Here is a 23,974-nt window from a genome sequence, read left to right as displayed (position 1 = left end):
ATAGATATACAGATATATAGATATAGATAGATATGATGTATAGATATATAGATGTATGGATATATAGATATATAGATAGATAGGTAGATAGGTAGGTAGATAGATATAGAGAGAGATTGATACATAGATACAGATATAGATAAAGCAAGAGGTATTTTAAAATAAAGTGCATGCATGGCAGGCTGTCTGACCTGAGCCAGGGCTATAGCATGGATGATTATGGAAGAAGAAATGGTATGCGTCACCATCACACAGAAGTTTCTAAGGGTTCTTCTGCAGGAACATCACCTCTCATTTTTCCAGAGACCCTGTGTGAAGACTTCCAGAGCTGTTAAGGACCTCCAAGGACATCCTGCCTGCCCCAGCCCCCTCTTTGAGTGCAGAATTTCTTATTTCATGGCAGGATGGGCTAGGAAGAATTCTAGACAGGTAGGGCTGTCCAGCCAGCTTCAACTGGCAGATCAGATTCATTGCAAGGCCACCAGGCCTTGGACAGAAATGTTGGGGTACAGGCTTTGGATGCTGCCAATGGACCCACCTTCTTTCCTGTTTCTCTTCTGACCACCAAAAGATAGGAACAGGTTCTGTAAGGGTAAAAGAAATTGAAGTTAAAGCATAAAAGTTAAAGGGTAAAAGACCTGGTGTTGTAAAAGTTTCTAAGCTGCAAGGTCTGAGTTAAAATGTAAAGGAGGTATTGTTAGGTTTCTATGCTACCTGCAAAACCCGAAATTTCTGTAGCTGTTAAGACAATGCTTAGAACCGCCCAGTAAATATTTCCCCTGACTATTTGGATTGTTTAATAAGGGCTCTGTGTGGTCGCACATAGGCATTGCAGGGCCTGGACCAATCAGTTTAAATGTAACCCCCTCCTTAGGAATGACCTATCACTCCAGCCTGACCTGTTCCCGCCAATGAATGAACCAATCATGTTTAGGAGTTGTTATTCAATTTTCCCGCGCCTAATGATGATTTGTTCTGATGTATACAAAGCCCTCCGCCCTTCCCCAAAAAGTGTACTTAAGCAGTACTCAGCCCCTGCTCGGGGCTCTGGGCTGCTTTCCCTTCTTGAGTGGGCACGGAGCCCCAGCATGCTGGTTCAATAAATCCCCCTTCTGCCAATTGCATGAGTGGTCACTTGGTGGTCTCTTTCTCTGATGTTTCTCGGGACCCTTACAGTTCTATCTCCCTTTCCATGACACAGGTAGGCCCTCTTTCAGTCCCAAACAGGCTGCATGGGAGGTTTCATGAACTGTTATGCTTGAATTCAGGACCCCCAAAGACCACCAGAGACCCAAGATCGATGTAAGCAGCAAAGAGGTGTTTATTGTGAGCTAGCTCGGTCCTCCTCGTGCACACACAGCAACTGGTGATGCTGAGAGGCCCTGAGCCCAGGGTTTGCAGCATTTTTATACATTTTTTGGAGAGGGCAGGGACTTCACATACATCATAGCCTCTTTTAGCAAATCATCACACACCGCAGGAAAATCAAATAACAACTCTAAAACATGATTAGCACATTCACTGGAGGGAACAAGTTGGGTAGGGGTGATTGGTCAGTACAAAAGGGGTATTCATTTGATCTGATTGGTTTAAGCCAAGAGGGGTATATGTGCTGAACTACATGGTTTCCCAACTTGTTATCAACCACCATAAACCACTGGCATCCCAGGTATTTCCCTGTCTCATGCTGATTGGTGGCTGCTAGGGGGCTGCTATGGAACCCCACCTAGCCTGACTGAGTCAGGGACACCTGTCACAGCAGATCTCGCCTGTTATTTGTAGATAAACAACTCAGCAGGGTGGGAATGTGCCTAGGAGTGCTCTGTGGGTCTTTCCAAGGACAAAGGTCATGTCTCTTCCTTGGACAGGCTTTGCTCTGAGGTAGAGGCTGGTTTTTCAGAACACTAGAGGAAGTTGGAAGTCTTCCATGAATGCCTTCTGTGACCCCAATAGTAACCTCCTTTTTTGTGCCTCAATTTCCACATGGGTCAAAGGAGCTGGATAAGATAATCTTCAAGGCCCTATCAACTCTGTACAGAATAGTGTTTGTCCCTAAGATTCCCTCGATTTTTTTTCTTGACATAGATTTTTTTATAGAAGCAACTTTTCCTTCTTCTCCCAGGGAATTATTAGCCACATGTTTCTGAACTTTTCCACACCACCTTCTCTGGACTCGTCTCACTGAATCTTTGCTTTTTTCTCAGGTCCCTGGTGGCCAGAGCTAGTAAGGTGTTGCCTGCCTGCTCCCTGGGACACACTGATCTTATATTCCCATGGAACTTTTTCCGTGGAGGGGGAATGAAAAAGGTGCCCCATCTCTTTGAGCATTGGCTCAGTCCTGGGCCCCAGGCTGGGCTCTTTCATTTGTGTTTCATTAAATTTTGAAAGCATCTCAGAGACACAGAGGAGTCAGTTAATATGAGGAAACTGAGGCTCAGAAACCATGGCTTGTGCAATGTCCCAGATTAAGAAAAGGTGAAGCTGGGAATCCAACTACATCTGTTTGGCCTGAAAGCTAGATTTTATCTTTTGCATCATATAACCACCTGGCTTCTTCCTGGAGAAAATTCCTGCCTCAAGGACAGGGGTGGCCAAATATCAGAGAAAGAGGAGAGCACAGAATGTTGATCTGAAGACACAAATACTCCTCAGGAAAACAGGAAAGGGAAAAAGAGACACTCAAGTCTCAGAAACTGGCAATAATCAACTTGAATCCAAGGCTCCTGGCATGTGACATCACACCTAGTCTGCTCCCCACCCAGTTTTGTCAATCTGACTCTTTAGAGAGGATTTTGTACCAAATCCTACAAGAGCCCAAATGGCAGAGTGCAATGTGCCCTCATTTCCATCACAGAGGAGCTGTGGGAATTTGGATAAGCCCCTTCCATGCTCAGAAACCTTGTTTTGTTTTCATGAGTAATGAGTGTGAGACTCTGCACCTATCTCAACAGATTATGGTGGGCAGCAAAACTGAACAGGCTTCTCTGACTCAGATGTAAAAACATATTATCCTCTTTCACTCACAGCACCCACACATCTCAAGTATCATCTGTAGAAATACCTGACAGACATTTTTGAATCTCTACCTGTCACCAACTTTGAACAGTTTCTTAAAGCTTCATGAGTATTTCCATATTTTCTAGTCTGTAATTCTCTCCACAGACCTCTCAGTAGGCAGTGTGGCTCCTGTCCTTGGCTGTAGTTCACAGATTTAGAAACTAAGGCTCACCATTTATGGTTCCCAGCTTGTTGAAGGGTTGACTTGAAGTTGGAGCCCTCTGTCAACATTTCTCTATCTTCTTGTCATTTGGAGAGAGCAGGTGAGTAAGAATATCTCTACAGCCATCTGTGGCCCAGATGTGCCCAAGACCCTCATCAGCTCCATGTCCCTCCACACCAGCCACATGCCTGAGTTCAAAGCCAGCCTCGGGACTGAGCATAAAGGCTAGCCCACAGGTCAGCCCTCCTGAGGCCACCCACGTTCTGAGGGCTGCTGGTCTTCTTTCCTGTTTTTTTTTTCTTTTTGTGTGTGTACTGGGGACTTAACCTAGGGATGCTTCACCCCTAAGCCCCATTCCCAGCCATGTTTTATATTTTGTTTAGAGACAGGGTCTTGCTGAGTTGCTCAGGGCCTCATTAAGTTACTGGGGCTGGCCTCCAGCTTTTGAACCTCCTGCCTCAGCCTCCCAAGCTCTTGGGATGAGAGAATGTGCCACCATACCCATCTCTGAGGATGCATGGACACGTGTAAATGTACCATGACCCCAACTTGAGTGGGATTCACCCACAGAGCACTAGCCTATATAGGCATCTTCCTCCACAGCACACTCCCCATGTCCCCTTCAGTCCCACAAGCTGGGCACCATCCCTGGGGACATGACTGCTGGAAAACTGCCTGCAGAACTGTATGATTTTGGAATTTGTTCTTCGTGGTCATAGGATGCTGGCTTATTTCTGTGTTTTCAATGCCATTTTGAAACTGAGGTGGTTCAGACTTCTTTACAAACAGCCAGTCCTGAATTCAACTTTATTAAGGGCAATTAATCCTGGATTCATTATAAATTTGCCCAGAGGAAGTTATTATACTTTCCCCTTTGATTGAAATTTGGGCTTTAAAGATGCTTTCAGGAGTGAAATGGAAATTTCTCTTTTCTCAGAGGGGACCTACCTTGCCAGCAATTGCCATTAACCCTGTGTGCTCCTCAGTGGGTTGTACACCAACCTCAGAGCAGACTTTCAGGCCTCCAGCTGAGCTCCCTGTCACCCCCAGAACTGAACAGATCTGCTAATGTCACACTGAATCAGAGGTGCAGGAAGTCTGATGCAGTGGCAGAATCTCATTCAAGCAGGGCACAGTGGTGATCATCTGTCATCCAGGTGGCTCAAGGGCTGAGGCAGGAGGATGGCAGTCAAGTTGGAGGCCAGCCTCCACACCTTAGTAAGACAGTGACTCAAAATAAAAACACCAAAGAGAGCGAGGGATACAGCACAATGGTAGAGCATCCCTGGGTTCCCTCCCTAGGACCGCAATCAATGAGAAAAACTGCCACTGAATTTGGTTTACTAATACCAGATTTTTGTGAAAAATTTTGTGTCTATGTTCATGGGGATATTGACCTTGTTTTTTTTTTTTTTTTTTTTTCTGCTTGTAGAATCTTTACCAGATGCTGTTACCAGGATGATGCTGGCTTCATGGGAACATATTAGAAAACATTTCTTCCTCTTTATTTATTTATTTATTTGATAAGATTTTGAGATGCATTTGGTTTCATTCTTTGTTTTGGCACCAGGATTTGAACCCAGGGGCACTTATCCACGAAGCCCCATCCCCAGCACTTTTTTATATTTTACTGAGAGACAGGGCCTCACTGAGTTGCTTAGGCCCTCGCTTTTGCTGAGGCTGGCCTCTAATTTGTAATCCTCTTGCCTCAGCCTCCCCAGCTGCTGGGATGACAGGAGTGCACCACCTTGCCTGGCTGGTGTTCATTCGTTAAATATATCATAGAATTCAAAATCGAGTCAAGCCATTGGGTCCCGGGCTTTGCTTTTCTTTCTTGGAAATCCCTTGCAGATAGCCATACTTTTTTTTTTTTTTTTTGTACTGGAGCTTGAACCCAGGGGTGCTTAACTAATGACCTCCATCTCCAGCCCTTTTAATGTTTTATTTTGAGACTAGGTTTCACTATGTTACTGAGGCTGGCCTCCAACTGGACATTCTCCTGCCTCAGCCTCCTGAGCCCTGTGATTACAAGCATGCGGCAATATGCCCAACTGAGAAAAATAACTTCTATTTTGCTTTACCCACCATTGTTTTGAATCTCTCCATTAATGCAGTTATACTAACATTCTAACTAATACAATATTAGATCATCACTTGCACAGCTGTGAGTGTTCAGCTGAGGTTGGAGGCTATGATGACACAAGGGCTCCTGGGGAACCCTGGGTGACTTTCTCCTCCTGAGCAGCAGTACAGAAGGAAAGGCAGGCTTGATCCCAGGCTTGGGGGTTCAAAGATAAGATGGGACAGAGGTCAAGGCAGGCAGGGAGCAAAAGAGTTGGGAACCAAGTGACTGAGGGCCTCAGTCTTGGGCTGGAGAGAAGAGAGGTGGAAGGACTTAAGGTGAAACTTGATGGGAGTGAGAAGCTGAGAGACGGGATAGATGGTTTGTCCAGTGCACGGTTCTGGAAGGTAGTTCTCCATAGGATTATTGGTGTATGTTTCATTGCATTGATCTGGCATTTTAGTACCTATTAGTGGATACAAAATATAATTGAAGCCAGGCACAATGGCATATTCCTGTCATCCCGGTGACTTGGGAGGCTGAGGCAGGAGGATTGCAAGCTGGAGGCCAGCCTCAGCAACTTAGTGAGTCCCTAAGAAACTCAGTGAGACCTTGACTGTAAATAAAACATAAAAAAAGAGTGGGGATGGGGCTCAGTGGTGAAGTGCCTCTGGGTTCAATCCATAGTATAAAACTAAAGAGCATGGATTCAACCGTGTGTGTGCGTGTGCAGGGGGATATCTTCTAGAACTTTCTTTGAATTCATCAGAAGTCTTATCTAGAAGCTTGTTTGTAGACTGTGTACCACGTTCCAAAATTAAAATTAAAATGGTAAATATGTGTTCTCCACCTTCATAATGTAAAGCAGTATAGGGATAGAGGCAAACATTGACTCAATAATGATGTCAATGATTAGAATAAAATAATTAGATTTTAAAGTCAGACTAGAGAGGACAAAGAAATCACATGGGAGTCAGGAGCCCCCACAGCTGGGCTGGATCTCGGGCGTGTCTTCACCCTCCTGTGAACTCACTTATCCCTGGAAGTTCTGTATTTCTCTGGATGCATTTTATTCATCTGCAAAATGGTGCAATGCCATTTGCTTCTGATAAATTCTCACTCATTTATTAAGATTCTGAGTAGGTGCAGGCATGGTGGCGCACACCTCTAATACCAGCGGCTTTGGAGGCTCAGGCAGGAGGATCGCTAGTTGGAGGCCAGCCTCAGCAACTTAGCAAGTCTCTAAGATTCTTAATGAGACCCTGTCTCTAAATAAAATACAAAATGGGCTGGAGCTGGGGCTCAGTGATTTAGAGCCCCTGGTTTTAATCCTTGGTACCAAATAAACACCCAGAATAATGCTCCTCGGGGCCACCCACCCCCTGGGCTCAGCTCCTCAGCCAGGCAGCAAAACTCTTGGCTCCCTCCTTCTGCAATCACACCCTCAGAGCTAGCTGGAAGAACCTGTTGCCAGGGAAGTCAACCCAGAGACACAGCGGGAAGTGTGTGGGCGGAGCTCTACCGGCAGCTGCGATGAGCACATGCCTGAGCCAATGGAGAGTGGCGGTGTTCCAATATCCTCCAATGGGGCACCGACAGAGGCGGGCTCTTGCCAGCCGCCCTTGTAATGGCCCTTGGTAACCCCTGGGCGGGTGCAGGGTAGTGGCTCCTGCACTGGTTGGGCTCTGGCTGGCACTTTGAAGATCGAGGAGGTGGAGAGCACCACGAAGATGCCGCGCATCGCCTCGCACAGCCACGGGAAGGGGCTGGGCCTCAACGAGAGTGCCCTGGTCAAGCAGGCGGCCTCGGGGCTCCTGGGCCAGGAGAATGCATGAGAGGGATGGCGGGCGGGGCTGGGGGGCGTGGGGACCTTCCCGGCATTCGCCCCGACTCAGTGTCACTTTGGTGCCCGGCGTTGACCCCGGGGGCGCTGCCCACAGAACCACACTGTGGCCCCTTTTGTGTTTATTCTGAGACAGGATCTGGCTGAGCTGCTGACGCTGGCCTCCACCTTACAGTCCTCCTGCCTCAGCCTCCAGGTGCCCTGGGATGACAGGCCTGCACCATCGTGCCCTAACCCTAACCATCCTTTTACCAGTAAGTTCTACTTTTGTTAAGTGGCAACTGTACCAAGTCCCTTCAGTTATGGTATTTTTAATTATTATTATTATTATTATTATTATTATTATTATTATTTGCAGAAAAAAAAATGGCCTATCTATAGGCCACCGAGTTTAGTAATGACAGCTGGAGGTTTGCACTCCACCACCTCTAAGCTGCTGTACCCTAGAGTCATGGCCCATGGTCTCCCTGGAGGCTGAGCAGCTACAGAAACCTGCAATTTATATGAGCTTGTGACTGTGGCCTTGGAACCTCCTAGTAACAGAAAGGGCCAAAGAAAAGCCTCTGGTTTCTTGTCTATGTCTTTTTTGGAGGGCGGGGGGAGCCCTAAACCCCTGAGCCCCTCCCCAGACCTATTTTGCATTTTATTTAGAGACAGGGTCTCTCTGAGTTGCTCAGGGCCTCACTTTGTCTGAGGCTGGTTTTGAACTGAGATCCTCCTGCCTCAGCCTCCCGAGTCCCTGGGATCACAGGTGAGGGCCACTGTGCCCAGCAGACTTTCCTCTCTCACCTCCACTGTCTGGGCACCCAGAGCTGTGCCTGGAGGGTGCTGGCTCTCAGGGTTGGTTGGACGAGTCTGTGAATTGTTTGGACCAGGGACTGCATTTTTTCCCCACTGAAACACAGTAATAGTGACCATTTCTCCCCTCTGTGCTGCAGGCATGTGACATCATAGAAGAATTAATTGAAAGCAGGAAAATGACAGGAAGAGCCTTGCTGTGGGCCGGACCCCTGGGAACTGGAAAGGTGCTTGTGTTCTCATTGATTTCTGCTGCCCAAGAGGACGATTCTCAAAAGCCAGTTGGAATATGCATCTTAACTAGTCTTTGTTTAGCAACGTGGGTCACATGTGTGTTTAAGAAGGGAATCTGATCTCAACTCATACTTCTAGAATGAAAATCATCCTGGTCAGAGGGAGGGGAAAGTCCTAAGAGGGGTCTGGTCTCTGGGATGGTCCTTGAACTCTTTCAAGTCTCCTTTGCTTGGGAAATGTATCTCTTTTCCTTTTCTTTTCTCTTCTTCTTTTTTTTTTTTTTTAACCAGTTATTGAACTTGGGGGCAATCAACACTGAGTCACTTCCCATGATTGTATTTTATTTAGAGCCAGGGTCTTGCTAAAGTTGCTGGGGGTATTGCTATGTTGCTGAGGCTGGCCTCCAACTCGTGATCCTCCTGCCTCAGCCTCCTGAGTGGTAGGATTATAGGCATGCACCACCGCGCCCAGCTGAAAATCCATTTCTGTTGGTCCAGGGCCTCGTAAAAAATTGTGACGGGCTGTGGTTGTGGCTCAGTGGTAGAGTGCTCGCCTCGCATGTGCAGGACCCTGGGTTCGATCCTCAGCACCACATAAAAATAAATAAGTGAAATAAAAGTATTGTGTCCAACTGCAACTAAAAAATAAATATTAAAAAAATGAAACAAAGATATTATGTCCATGCACAATTAAAAAAATATTTAAAAATCTTCTGTGGCACATTTTTGGAGGGGGAAAATGAGTAAGCCAGTATTTTTTTGAATGCGAAATTTGCCCACCACTATTTTGGCTACGTGCATGATTGACAAATAACAGAAACACAATTTTGATCTTCAAGGGGCTTCTAGTGTTTTCTGGGCAGAGAAACAGGAAGTCTCCTGATGGCACAAAAGGGCTCAGTTGAGTCTGAGCTTCAAACTGCTGACTGATTATAAATGCTGGAATTGGGCAGAGGGTTTGATAATTCCCCCCGATTTGGGCTTTCCAGGGGACAAAAGAGGACACATGGTGGAGCTTGTTGGGATCTGCAAGGGGATTGGCCAGATCCTCAGGCTTCCCAGAGCTCCTGGTCTGGGCATGGCTTGTTCTCTGGAAGGGCCTCTTGGCACAGGAGAGTAGGAGCCTGCACTCTTGTATGTAAAGAAGTGGGCTCTTAGAAGGGGTGGTGGCCCCTGCCTGTCATCTCAGTGACTCTGGAGGCTAAGACAGGAGGATCACATGTTGGAGGCCAGCCTCAGCAGTTTCACCAGGCTCTAAGTGACTTAATGTGACCCTGTTCAAAAATAAACAACATAAAGGTCTGGGCTACATCTTGGTGGGTATTGATTGATCAGCTGGGAGGCCTGGGGCAGGCCACTTGACCTTTCAGAAGCAGAAACACAATCATCTGTGAAAAAAGCTTGAATTCTAATTTTGAAGTTGTACATATGGAGTTGCCAGGGTGTGTTGTGTGGTGTCTGATGGTGGATGAAGAAGTCTTGAGTCTGGGGGAAGTTTTTTGAGGCTGGAATGCTATACAGTGTGCACTTACAGGAACATTAGCTTGTCCAAGTCGTCTTCCATTTTTTGGGGGGGGGCGTTACCAAGAATTGAACCCCAAGAATTGAACCCAGGAGCTCTCGACTCCTGAGCCCCATCCTCAGTCCTTTTTACATTTTATTTAGAGACAGGGTCTCACTTAGTTGCTTAGGGCTTCGCTTTTGCTGAGGCTGGCCTCCAACTCTTGATCCTCCTGCCTCAGCCTCCTGAGCTGCTGGGATGACAGGCCTGCGCCACAGCACCAGCATGATAGCTGTTTCCTTCAGTGCTGTTTTACTCAGTGTTATTTGGTACTTTTTGTCTTCCAGTGTTGCTCTTAAGAAGTCTGATTTTCAGGGTTGGAACCTTCCTTTCTGGATGTTTTGGAGGTACTTTTGGATAGGGCGCCCTCCCCTGATTTCCCTTTCTTAATGTCCACAGGGCTTTCTGAGACTCACTGTTTGGTGTCGTTGGTGTGGACAGTCGCCAGCTCTGAACCCCTGAGCTGTGGCCTGTTCCTGTTCTCTGTGTGCTCTTTCTGGAAGTCCAGCTAGGTGAGATTAGCTCTGCAGTGATTTTCAACCTGGGCTGGTTTTGCCCTCCAGAAGATCTTTGCCACTATCTGGAGAGTCGTCTCTTGTGGTTTTCAAAACATGATGTGGGGACTCCAGTGTTAGTGGCCAGCGATGCTGCCAAACAACCTGCACTGCAAGGCTGTACCCAAAAAGCAGAGAAAAGACTCTCCTATTTTTTTGGGGGGGGCTTCCAGGGATCAAACTCAGGTGCTTAACCCCTGAGCCCCATCTCCAGCCATTTTTGTATTTATTTTAGAGACAGGGTCTTGCTGAGTTACTCAGGGCCTTGCTAGGTTGCTGAGCCTGGCCTCCAACTAGCCATCCTCCCACCTCAGCCTCCCAAGCTGCTGGGATGACAGGAGTGCACCCCCACACCCAGCTCTCAGTTTCTTAATCCATAAAATACAAGTTAGCAGGCTGGGATTGTGGCTCAGTGGTAGAGGGCTCGCAGAGCATGGACAGGACCCGGGTTTGATCCTCAGCACCACATAAAGATAAAAGCATTGTGTTGTGTCCATCTACACCTAAATCAGTTATATTAGTTCCGTCACCTATATCAGTTCAATATTTATTGCTAAGGGGAGGGGTGCTTAACTTTATAATGGCTTGATTTTTGAGAATTTTTTAAGATTTAAGTTCTTCCCCCAATTTAGGGCTGGAACAAAATTAAACTTGTTTCGAAGAAAAAAAAATTTAAAAATAAATATGAATAATGCAACCCTGTTCAAAAATAAACAACATAAAGGTCTGGGATGTGTCTTGGTGGGTAGTGATTGATCAGCTGGGAGGCCTGATAATATTAAAATATTAAAAAAATACAAGTTAGACTTTCAAGATGACAGGCTATGGAAAGATCAGTGAGATATAAAGAGCTCCATAGGAAAGGGTAGGTATATGTGCCTTTCTTCCATGAGTTTCTTTTTTATAATATAGTTTTTTAGTTGTAGTTGGACAGAATACCTTTGTTTTATTTATTTATTATTATGTCACATGGAGGAAGAAACCCAGGGCCCTGCACATGCTAGGCGGGTGCTCCACCACTGAGCCCCAGCCCCAGCCCAGCACCTTCCATGAGCTTTTAATTGGAGAAAGCTGGACAGAAAAGGAGCCATTCTTAACCAAGTATTGTTTCTATTTGAATGGAAGGGTAATGGTCACCCCTTCAGTATTAGGTGGAAGGAGGCAGGGATGCTGTTCAGTGGCTAGTGGGCACTGTCTTTGACACTGGAAACTGAGAATGGGGAGTTGGGGGCTGTGAAAGAACAGGGAACAGTCAGGCACAGTGGCTCACAACTGTAAACCCAGCAACATGGGAGGCTGAGGCAGGATGATCTCAACGTGGATGCCAGTCTCAGCAGCTCAGTGAGACCCTGTCTCTAAATAAGAAAAGCTGGGCCTGAGGCTCAGTGGTGGGACAGCTGCCTGGCACATACAAGGCTCTGGGTTCCATTCCCAGGAACATCAAAATAAAACAGATGAGCACTGCCACCTGTGGCCTCCCCTGGGCCTCATGGTGTTGGAATCGCATCCCTCTGTGTTCATTTTCCCTTTGCTATTAGAACACATGCTTTGGGCTTGCCAACTCAGGTGCCTAAGCATTCGGGCAGCGAGGTAAGTAAAGTGACTTGCTCAAGCCCAAGGATGTGGTGCCCTTTCACTAAAAGAGGGCCACTGTGTCCAGACCTGGTTTCTCAACAGAAACCAAATAGTTGGATTTTAACAGGAAAGTTCCTAGGGTTCAAAAAATGGCAAGAGCTATGCATGGTGGAAGATGCCTTTAATCCCAGTGGCTGGCTTGGGTTGCTGAGGCAGGAGGATAGCGAGTTTGAGGCCAGCCTCAGCAGAAGCGAGGCCCTCAGAAACTCAGGGAGACCCTGTCTCTAAATAAAATACACAATAGGGCTGGGGATGGGGCTCAGGGGTTGAGGGCCCCTGCGTTCAATCCCCCCCCCCCACAAAAGCCAAGTTTAAAGGCACATATAAAACTACGTGGTCCCAATCAAACCATCCTGTGGGCAGCTTGTTGGCTTCTTGTAATCTAAACAGTATTTTAGTTCGCCAGATGAGGCTGTCCAGCATTAGCACTATTGTGTGCTCAAGACCACCCTAGAAAACAGGGAGAAGATCAGAACTAGAACCAATCTCTGCGCCATGGGCTAGTGGATTTTTCCTGACAGCATTCGCTGATCATCCCCCATGTCGGCTGCTCAGAGCTGAAACCAAACGGGCATTGAAAAGAGGAGCCTTCCCTGGTCCATCTTTGAAGCAGTAGCTTCAGTTGGCCTTGTTCCAGCAGCTTGGGAGGCTGAGGCAGGAGGATCTAATGTTGGAGGCCAGCCTCAGCAACTTAGTGAGGCCCTCAGCATCTCAGGAGGCTCTGCTTGGCCTACACACCTAGGGTCTGACCTCATTCTTATTTCAGAGATGAGGGAGGATGAAATGGCACTCAGAGGCCATGGCATTTCCCAGTCCTGGACCCACTTGAGAGCATATGCTTTCTAAAACTTGGTATTTGATGACATGTCTGTTTCACCAGGTTCTCTTTAGCATCTGCCAACCAAAGTTATGTTACTGAGCATCAATTTATAATTGACCACAGGGCACTGTCAGGGGGAGCTTGTGCAGACCAAGCCACCGCTTACAGATTTGGCCTCATGTATTATCCATTATTTTCTGGCCTTTTAACATAAAATAAAGGTCATGTAATAAATCCTTCCTGATTTGTTAGTGTTGTTTATTTATTTATTTATTTTGGTCCCAGGGATTGAACAAAGGGGCACTTAACACCTGAGCCCCATTCCCCAAACTTATATATTTTATTTAGAGACAGGGTATCACTGAGTTGCCCAGGGTATTGATAAGTGGCTGAGGCTGGCCTCCACCTTGCCATCCTTCTGCCTCAGCCTCCTGAGTCTCAGGAATCACAAGTGTGCAATACCATGTTCAGCCTCTTGAATAAATATTTTTATAGATGGGTTTGAATTATGTTTTCAAGACTGTAAAATGAAAACCTTTCCTTTCTTGCCTCTGTAGACAGCCCTTTCTCTGGCGATTGCACAGGAGCTGGGGAGTAAGGTGCCTTTCTGCTCCTTGGTGGGGAGCAAAGTTTACTTCATGAAGATCAAGAAGACAGAGGTGCTGATGGAGAACTTCCGCAGGGCTATTGGTGAGTATCACATCAGTGAGAAAGATGGCTGTTTCTTCTCCGGTGCTTTGAATCCTTTCATCTTAAAAATGCTCATGTTCTTTTGGTGCTGTTGACAAGACAGGCAAGAGTAGCTAGCCATCCAAGCAGCTTAGGGGGATGAGGTAAAAGGAACACAATTTGGAGGCCAGCCTCAGCAACTTACTGAGGCCCTGAGCAACTCAGCAAGACTCTGCCTCTAAATAAAATATAAAAAGGGCTGGGGACAGGGCTCAGTGGTCGAAGGCCCCTGGATTCCATCCCTGGTACCCAAATAAATAATAAATAAATAAAAAGACTAAGCAGTCTACTTGGGGAACTTTTGATTTAATGCTGAAGGAAAGAAAACGCAGTAGGAGGGTGCAGCATTTGGAAGTGGGGAGACATCATGGGACGCTGTTTCACCCCCCACAGCCACCTGGTACCCCCGTGGCTGGCACTCTATCTTCCTGTGGTTCCTCTTTGTGGGACTGGCTCTGCCTTTGATCTTCCCCAGCAGGTCCCTATAAGCACTCAAGTATGGGGCAGGCTCTCTCTCTCTCTCTCTCTCTCTCTCTCTCTCTCTCTCTCTCTCTCTCTCTCTCTCTCTCCTTTTGAGACCATGGCTGCTGAGCCACCCTAGCCCCTGTGTGACACTAATGCTGAACTGAAGAGTTCTAATTCTGAACTTGTGTCTAGAAGCTAAGCTTTGTGTCACATTGAACTTAGGCTTTTTATTTTTATTTTTTGGTACCAGGAATTGAACCCAGGGGCACTTCACCCCTGAGCCCTTTCCCCAGCCCTTTTAATATTTTATTTAGAGACAGTGTCTCGCCAAGTTTCCGAAGCTGGCCTCCAACTCTCGATCCTCCTGCCTCAGCCTCCTGAGATGCTGGGATTATACATGTATACAACTGGGTTTTACGTTTAAAAATTTTCTCTCTATTGTTTTTTTTTTCTTCATATCTTCTTTTATTTTCCCTTTTCATGTCCTATTTTTCAGGATCTCACTATGTTTCCCAGGCAATCCTGGAACTCCTGGGTTCAAACCATCCTCTTGCCTCAGTATGCTGAGTAACTATGGCTACAGATGTGTGCTACGGTGCCTGGATTACTTTTCCTTATTTAAACATGTGCCAGTGATTTTATTCAACTCATAAGTTAAACATATGAACCATATTCCAACAGCTCAGAAGGCTGAGGCAGCAGGATAGCAAGTTGGAGGCCAGCCTCAGAAACTTAGCCAGACCCTGAGCAACTAAGTGAGACCTTGTCTCTAAATAAAATATAAAAGGGGCTGGGGATGGTGCTTCAGGGTTCAGGGCCCCTGAATTCCATTCCTGGTACAAAAAGGAACCAAGAAAAATATGTGACAAGTAAGATATTACTACCTTTCAAATACCTGGATATTAATATTTTAAGAACTTAAATTTAAAAAACACCATTTTTCTGGGATGGGTCAGGGGCTCAGTGGTAGAGCACCCACCTAGCATGTGTGATGCCCTGGGTTGCATCCTCAGCACCATATAAAAATAATTGAAAAAATAAAGAAATTATGTCTATCTACAACTTAAAAAAAAAAATTTTAAACCCCCATTTTTGTGAGACAAAAACCTGATAAAACTGGCCTTCACACAGTTGCTTGTATTTCAATGGCTCAGTGGGAACTGAAATGCTTTAAAATTTGAAAAAGTAGAGGTCACCAGGCACATTTGATGGGAGTGGCCCCTGGAGTGGTGTGGTGGGGGACACAGCAGGGCTTTTGGTGGCAGCAGGTGAGGAGAAATTTCTAGATCCTGCCACAGAATAAAGGGCAAGCTGTGGTGTCCCCTCAGACAGAAGCCTGCTTTTCCCACATCTTTGAATTCCTGCAAAGCTGCAGAGAGAGGGAGAGAGGGTCATCTGTCCCCGTCTGTGCCACTTCCTTGATGTGATAAAGTCCCTGTCAGGGACTTAGAAACCTGAGCCAGCAGATGAAACCTGTGTCCTTTGTGCTGTCTTGGCCAGAGACAGCGCCCACAGCCTCTCTCTTGGCCAAAAGCTGGGCCCATGGTCCACTGGGCCTTCCTCTGTCTACTTGTCACCACCAAGAAACTTCTAGACAAATATGAGTGGCTGAGAGTTGGGGATGCTTTTCTTCCTCTCCTGGAGAAATTTAATGTCACTGTCCCCTCACAGTGAGTATGGGCAGGCATTCCATTTGGAGGAATTTCCTCTTTGCAAAATAGAAATGGTTCTATTAAAAAAAATCAAAGTAGGCTTAAAAGCCCAGAATTTTCCAAGCTTGATAGAGTTTTCTGATACCTTCATGTTGTCTGGAAAATTTCTTTTTTTTGTACCAGGGATTTAACCCAGGGGCCGTCGACCCCTGAGCACCGTCCCCAGCCTTATTTTGCATTGATTTAGAGACAGAGTCTCCCTGAGTTGCTCAGGGACTCAGTGTTGTGGAGGCTGGCCTCTAACCCATGATCCTCCAGCCTCAGCCTCTGCAGCTACTTGGACTCAAGGTGTGCACAGCTGCTTCGGGCTTTGTTTGGGAAGTTTGTTTTGGGGTTCAGGAGCTGTGAATTTGGTTCATCAAACACAGAATGTGGCTTCCCTGTTGGATGTTTTCCACAAGCCCCAATTATAGGCTCTCAGGTGGATCACAGGCAGAGGAGAGCTGGCCCTTAGCTTCCAGTCTTGAGTGTCCTTGTCCTGGTTGGGTTTCTGGAGAAGAGAAGGCAAGGGATAGGGTGATAAGATAATGCCCCCCTTGAACCGAAGGAAGTGGCCTGAGTGTCTGATCATGTGGCTGTGTGTCTCTGCCTTTGGGATATTTCCATATCAGCTCACAGGGATCCTGATGGCCACCTGCCAGCAGAAGTCTTCTGTGGCCTCCCCATTTGTCGGGAGAGCAGCGACCTTTTTTTTTTTTTTTTTTTTTTTTTTTTGAGGAGGGGCACCAGGGATTGAACCTGGGGATCCTAACCACGGAGCCACCTCCCAGCCCTGTTTTGAATTTATTTGGAGACAGGGTTTCCCTGAGTTGATCAGGGCCTCACTGAGTTGCTGAGGCTGTCCTGAGCCCTGTCCTCAGCACTGTGGCACGGGCAGGTGGTGTGACCTCTGTGTCCCCCTTTCCTTGGCCTCTGCACTGTTGATGCCATATGGGACACTCAGGATAACACCGTGTAGTATAAAGGGACACCTCGTAAGGACTAGGACATAGGTCCCTTCATAAGGTAGGTCTTTCTTTTTTCATTGCTTCTGTGAGTTGTGTGGTTAAGTCAAGAAATTGTTAATGCCATCTCATCCCCCAAATGACAACCATTGGCCAGCCAGGTACAGTGGAGCATGCCTGTCATCCCAGCCCCTCAGGAGGCTGAGGCAGGAGGATCACAAGGTGGAGATCAGCCTCATCAACTTAGTCAAGGCCCTGAGCAACTCAGTGAGAGCCTGTCTCTAAATAAAATACAAAATGGGCTGGGGATGTGGCTCAGGTATAAGTCACCCCTGGGTTCAAATCCCCAAACTGCCCCCTCACCTCCCCAAAAAGTCGAAGTGGACATAATTTTGTTTTCTTTTTTCTTTCTTTTTCATAATGTTTTTACTCATCCACCGTGTTATGACTGACTCACACTAGCTCTGTACCTCCCCTGCTGCATGGCCAGGTCCCCTACTGTGGGCTTGGGGAGGTGTTTTACCTGTGGCTCATCACAGCTGTGTGCCCGTGTGTGCAGGTGCCAAGAATCTCATTTCCCCTGTTTTCCAGATCAAGTCTTCAGGCTCAGAAAGAGGCTCCACAGTCATCCTGTGTCCAGTGCTGGCTGAGGGCCAGGGTGACTGCGAGTCCTCTGGTGCTGGGTAACACCTGCATGTCCTCTGAGCTCTCTGGGGCTCAGTTTCTCATCTCTAGACCACTCTCCATCCACCATAGAATCTCTCCATCTTTCCCCCTTTTATAACTTGATGATTCTTTGATCCTCTGAGGTAGTTTCTTGGTCACAGCTTTATGGAGATCATGAAAATGTCACTTCTTCCAAGGGCTATTTTTCTGTTTCCTAATGGGGCCTTCATCTCAGGAGCTTGGCTCCACAACCTGTCTTTCTCTCTTTAATCCCTCATCACATCCTGTCCATCCTGGATTAATGAGGTTCTGAGAAGGTGGCCCCTTCTCAAGAATAACACCTTGAGAAAGTTCTTCTGGAAAATCAACCGAATAAAAGTGCCTGAGGTGAAAAGAGAAAAATTGTCCTCTTCCCTGTAGGAGAGAGGACACAGAAACACAGTGGAAATTTGAGCCATCCATCACTCTGCTTCGACCAGCTTCTCAAAGAAATGAGCCTAACAGAGAAGAGGAAAATTGTCTTCCAAAACAAAGGTGCTACCCACCTCTGATCCCAGCAGCTTGGGAGGCTGAGGCAGGAGGATCGCAAGTTCAAAGCCAGCCTCAGCCAAAGCAAGGCCCTAAGCAACTCAGGGAGACCCTGACTCTAAATAAAATGCCAAACAGGGCTGGGGATGGGGCTTGGTGGTTGAGGGCCCCTGAGCCCAATCCCTGGTACCCCCAGCCCCCCAAAAACTCATGTCCTTCTGGGCAGTTTTTCCACATGGATGAGATACTGGGACAGAAGGACCTCAGGTGTGTTGTGTGGAGTTGTGAAGTGTCTGAGTTTGAAGGAGGCTTATGAATTTTTTGCCTAGGGACTCCCCAATCCTGCTCCTGTTTGCACAGTGCCCCAACGAGGCCAAAGAGGCCAGGTCCTGTTGAGCTTCTGGCAGCTCTCTTGGGGTGCAGTTGTGAACATGATCCACCCATTTTAAGTTTGTGTAGCACACAGGATTTTGATGCATGACATTGTTTACACTCCCCATCTTAATTCTAGAATATTGTCATGACCTTCCAAGGGACCTCGTTCCCATGAATGTTTAGTCCTGTGAACGGAACCCGTAGTGCTTAAGCAGGGAGCCAGAAGCCTGCCCTTTTTATTTTGATTTGTATTGTTTTGAGAGAGAGTCTCCCATTGCTAAGTTGCTGAGGCTGGCCTCCAACTTGGTGATCCTCCTGCCTCAGCCTCTGAGTCCCTGGGATGACAGGTGTGCACTGCTGTGCCTGGCCTCTCAGGTCTCTTCCGGAAAGGTGCCTTCCCTCGGGGTCAGGAGGAACTGGAACATGCATCAGGGTGGTCTGAGTCCCCCTTTGTCTGGTTTGGTTTGGTTTTAGCTGAACTCCAGCATTTTTTAAAGTCTGCAGAAGGAGCAAGTGGAGGCCAATGACGTCATCTACATGGAGGCCAACATCGGGGCTGTGAAGGTATGCTCCCCGGGGACAGTGTTACACATGAGGGTCTGCCAGGGGGACAACTGGGTAACTAGGGTGTCACTTTGCTCATTGGTGGTGGGTGGGGGAAGGTCAGCAGCTGCCCCTTTACCTAAGTCACCTTGGATTTCTCTGTCTTCCTCTCCTCATGACTTAAGCAGGCAGAGTGTGCAAGATGCAAACCCTGTTGGGGACAGGGACCAGACAGCCTTTGTCCCTTCCCGCTGCACCAGGCAGCATCTTCCATTTTCCTTTATCTCCCTGGTGTCCCTCCCTGAGTCCTAAACCTGGGGACTGCACCAGGTGGCTCGTCCTCTATCTGCTGCTGCGTCCCATGGTGGCTGCACCTCTCTGGTGCATGAATGAGCCTAAGGCCTCGTGTCACCCATAAATCACCACCTAGAAAAGCCCGGGACCCCGGCTCCAGTGAGTCCCCTGGATGCTCCTTTATCAGGAGTGAAATGAAAGGGGAGAGAATCTTCCAGAAAGTCTCAGGTGTGGCCCGGGCGGGTCTGGGAGCCAAAGCGGGGCCCCCGGCTGTGGGGCATAGGCAGAGGTTGCTGTTGGGGGCCCTCGGTGGGCAGCGGAGACCTGGCTGTCACTGAGCTCTGTGTGGTCCCGGTGCCCCATGGCTCTGCTGGCAAAGGCAGAGGCCACGGAGTTCGCCCTGGAGGCCGATGAGGACATGCCCTGCCCAAGGGCGACATGCACAAGAAGAAGGAGGTCATCCAGAATGGGATATTGCATGACCTGGAAGTGGCCAACACCAGGCCCCAGGGACAGGCTCTGCTGGGCCAGCGCATGCCCAAGGCCCTGGGAACCAGTTGTCAGGGCCGTGCTGTCCTCCTGAAAGCCCTCTGAGAGGCTCAGCAATGAGCACGACATGAGCTTTGGCCCCTTTGTCCCAATGTCCAGATGCTGTCACCGCTGATCTCTGGGCGTTGTCTGCCCCTGGCCGCCTGCCATCCTGTTGGGGGCTGCTCTCCACCCCGGGCTGGGGGTTCCTGGCGGGAGCCTTCACAGGGCTTCAGACAGCCTCACGGAGGCTCTGGCCTCTTTAGAGCAAGAGCTCCAAATCCTCCAGCTCCCAGCTGGCGCTGCTCTGGGCCCCACTGGACAGAGAGTCAGGTTTGCTCTTCATCCTGAAGGGGCCTCCTCCTCCCCACCAGGAACGGGCTTTCTGCTGGGAATCTGGTTTTTCTTTTAGTCCCTTGGAGCTTTTCCCAGGAGAGGCCAGAGACTCTTGAGATTGGAGTTTCTTCTTTCTTGGCCGGAGGTTTTTTTGTTTTGTTTTGTACTGAAGCTTAAACCCCAGGGTGCTTACACATGGAGCCCCATCCGCAGCCCTTTTTATATTTTATTTAGAGACAGGGTCTTTCTGAGTTGCTCAGGACCTCACTAAGTTTCTTAGGCTGGCCTCCAAATTGTGGTCCTCCTATCTCAGCCTCCCAAATTGCCAGGATTTTTAAAGACATGTTCCACCGCGCACGACTCTGCTTGATTCTTGCAGGTCAGGGGAAACCTCAAGGGGATCCCTCTGAGTTCAGAAGCCCCTCATCCTTTCTAGGGGAGTGTGCTGGGCCTGTCCACCTCAGGCCTCCAAGTTGAGTGACATCAGGGACCCACAGGAGGAAGGAGGATGAGCTTTGGTAGCTGCCTTAGAAAGTCCTCTCAGGTACAGGGGGACAAGATGTCCTGTCCATGATGGGCCAATTGATGAAGCCAAAGAAGACAGAGATCACAGGTAGGACACATGGCAAAGCCAAAGCCTGGAGCCAAGTTGAAGCCCTTCTCTGACAAGCTCCTGGCTCTGAGCGCCTCCCACTGCGTGGCTCTGGGTCTTCACTCCCTTTAGAAGCCATGGCCACACTGTGTGCTCTGGCCCCACAGAGGTCAGCATCTGCTTCTCTTGAGGTCCCAGAAAGGTGCCGAATTTGACACCAGGGAGTGGGTCTCCCTTGCTCCTTTATGGACTTATTTATTTATTTATTTTTTGATGCCGGTGATTGAACTTGGGGGCCCTCGACCACTGAGCCCCGTCCCAGCACTTTTATTTTTTATTTAGAGACAGGGCCTGGCTGAGTTGCTTAGGCCCTTGCTAGGTTGCTGAGGCTGGCCTCCAACTTGTGATCCTCCTGCCTCAGCCTCTCTGGCTGCTGGAATGACAGGCATGTGCCATCGCGCCTGGCTCTTCCCTAATTTTGTGTCCTTCTCCGGACCATTACCACTTTACTCCCTGAAAATGTAAGTTCAACATGAATCCACTGTTGCCTTGAGGCATTGCAGCAGCCTAAGCTCCTCCATGAGTGGCCAAGAGCAGATCTGTCTCTGAATTTGGTTTTGAGAGCCATGCATCATGGCTCTGGGCGAGGACAGGCCTCAGATACCGGTTCTTTGGGAACAGCTCCATCCTGATGACAGGGGGCGCTGGTTTGGAAGGTGAGGGCTGAGACCTGAGGTGGGCCTGCTGTTCTGTAAGGGCTGATGTTTCTGGGGCCAAGGCTGGGCCTGCTCTGACCCTCCTTGCTCAGGTTTCCTGGGGAGAGGATTCTAACTGCACTTGATGGAAAGCTCATTAACCTAAGCATTGTCATGCACGGCCCCCAAAAGAGCTCCTTGACTGAGTGCAGCAGAGGAGAATTCACATTTGAAAACACATCTCCCTGGAGCTCCCAAATGAGGTGTCTTGGCATCAGGGTCAGGGCTTGATGGGGCAGCTCCTGGTCATTGTGCCCCACACAGCTCCACAAAAGGCGTTTTGTGGCATTTGGGGGCGATGATGCCTGTTTTATTTTTTTTTAGATGAGGGTTCAGGGATTCAACTCATGGGCTCTTGACCCTGAGTCCCATCCCCAGCCCTATTCTGTATTTTATTCAGAGACAGGGTCTCAACTGAGTTGCTCAGGGCATTACCACGTTGTGGAGGCTGGCCTCCAATTTGTGATTCTCCTGCCTCAACCTCCCAGGCTGCTGGGGTTATAGGCGTGTGCCACCACAACTGGCATGATTCTTGTTTACAAATGATGACACCAAACCTGGAATGGGTCCAGTACCCAGCCTTGGGTCAGAGAGCCAGTAGGAGAACCAGGCTGCAGGGTTGGGTCTTGATTGAATTTAGGTGTGGAGAAGAGAGCAGGTGACATTTCCCCCACTGGCTGGGACCCTGCCCAAGGCGAGGTCAACAAGGTGGTGAACAAGTATATCGACCAGGGCGTGGCTGAGAGGGTCCCCAGCATGCTGTTTGTGGACGAGGTGCACATGCTGGACATCGAGGGCTTCAACTCCCTGCACTGAGCTCTGGAATCTTCCATTGCCCCCATCGTGATTTTTGCCTCCAATCGAGGCCACTGTGTTATCAGGTAGGTGCTGCCAGCTGTCCCTGCTGCCCGGCTCTGTCCCCTCCCATGATGTCACAAGTCAGGATGGGATGAAGGGAGTGCATGTTGCCCCTGGGAGGAGACAGCAGGGGGACTGAAGGCCGCAGCTGCCATGTCCCTGATGGGCAGGGTCTCCATGGGCCTCTGAGGCTCGACATTCCCGTGGGGAGCAAAGGCCTGAGGAGGTGGGGCCCCTCTGGTGACCTGAGTGTCAGTTTCCTCACACTGGCATCCAGAGGCCAGCAGAGCCCGTTTCATCTTCAATGAGGACACTGAATGACATTGCACCTTGTCCCTTGGCATAGGTGGGAACACAGATTTGTCTCTGAATTGGTTCTTCTTAGCTCCCCATGACAGCAGCATGCATCCTGCCATGTCACCTACACAGGGTATGATTTTCATTCCTGTGACTGGCCCTACTGTGGGGTGTCCCTGGTTGTGTTCTTATGTGAACATGGGAAAGTGACGTCCATTTATTTTCCTGCATCCCCCAGTCCCTCCCCTCCCTTCCCTTTGTCTCATCCAATGAAATTCTATTCTCTTCTCCCCTATTGTGAGTCACCATCTGCATGTCAGAGAGGACACTCAGCCTTTGTTTTTTGGAATTGGCTTACTTAAGCAGCACAGTCCTCTCCAGCTCCATCCATTGACCTTCAAATGCCATCATTTCATTCTTCTTTATGGCTGAGTAATATTCCACTGTGTATAGGGACCACAGTTTCTTTATCCGTCCATCTGCTGTGGGGAACCTAGGCTGGTTCTGTAGCTTGGCTACTGTGAGTTGAGCTGCTCTAAACACTGAGGAGAACGCAGGTCTCTCCAGGAACAAAACCAGTAAGGACAGTAAGACCTTCCTGGAGACACAGTGGGGCCTCTGGCCCCTGCCTGGCCTCAGCCTGCCTTTGAGTATAGCTACTCCAGGCTGTGGGGACAGGGGGTCTTGTGCAGAATGGCGTGGACACATCTTTAGCACAGTGGCTCTGCTATCTGTGCCACAGCTGGGGGATATTCCTCCCTGGGCCCCTGCGCTGGAGGCCTCCTGCCTCCCCTCGTGCCAGCAGCTTCAGTGGTCAGGTGGCGCCCTCAGGGTTTTCTGTCTTCCTGGTTCAACAGGAGCTGGGCCTGGGTCTTCTCAGCAAAGGTGGCAGGAGGGCCTCTTCCACCCCAGCAGCCGAGGGCTATGGGGACGAGTCCCCGAGAATGCATGCTGGGGCAGGAATTAGAAAAGAACCCTGTGGTCCAAGTGTCTCAGGACGGCTAGAGCCAGAAGTGACCCCCCCATTTGCCCAGACTGGCTGCTGAGTGACAGACAGTGGGAAATTCAGTGGCTCTCAATGGAGAAGCCCCATCTCAGGAGCTAGGGGACCACAGCACTAGGCCACCCACGAGTCCCTGCCACTGGGTGCTCCCTTGCCCTTGGGATCTGAGTGAATGACCCAGGTTCATGGGCAGCATTGTGTGGTCCCCCCAAGTCCCCTGACGTGACTGAACAAGATCAGGGTGAAAGTACCTCCTGCAGCTTGGGGGCAGCTGGTGTCAGTCTGGCCAGCTGCTGGGGGAGCTCAGGGCACCCTGAGTAGCATTGGGGGCCGGGGGCCCTTCAGCCACCACCTGATACTGTAGGAGTCCCCTCGCTGGTTCCCCATACTGGATCTCCTCCCTGGGTCCCTATCAATGGGTCCCCTCACTGGGTCCCCTATCTGGGTCCTGCCTGGCTGGCCGAGGGCTCCACATGGATACATGGCACCCTCTGCTGGGGAGCCCTGCTCACAGCCCCCTCCCAGGGTCCCTGGCCTGGCCAGCAGGTGTCTTCAGAGGGTGCTGCTCTGTCCACCCTGAGCCCCAGAGAAAGCTCCACGGGAAGGAGCTTTCTGGCCCGAGA

At 48.9% G+C, this 23,974-nt stretch overlaps 1 pseudogene; it reads left to right on the top strand.

Moving 5' to 3' along the window:
• The first annotated feature begins 7,122 nt into the window (after positions 1 to 7,122).
• On the top strand, positions 7,123 to 22,078 carry LOC139702906 (ruvB-like 1; annotated as a pseudogene).
• The last annotated feature ends 1,896 nt before the right edge of the window (positions 22,079 to 23,974 follow it).

Source organism: Marmota flaviventris, chromosome 19, assembly GCF_047511675.1.
Source record: "Marmota flaviventris isolate mMarFla1 chromosome 19, mMarFla1.hap1, whole genome shotgun sequence".
In the NCBI taxonomy this organism is placed as follows: Eukaryota; Metazoa; Chordata; class Mammalia; order Rodentia; family Sciuridae; genus Marmota; species Marmota flaviventris.
The sequence above is the reverse complement of the archived record's forward strand: the minus strand, read 5'-3'. Positions and strand labels throughout refer to the sequence as shown.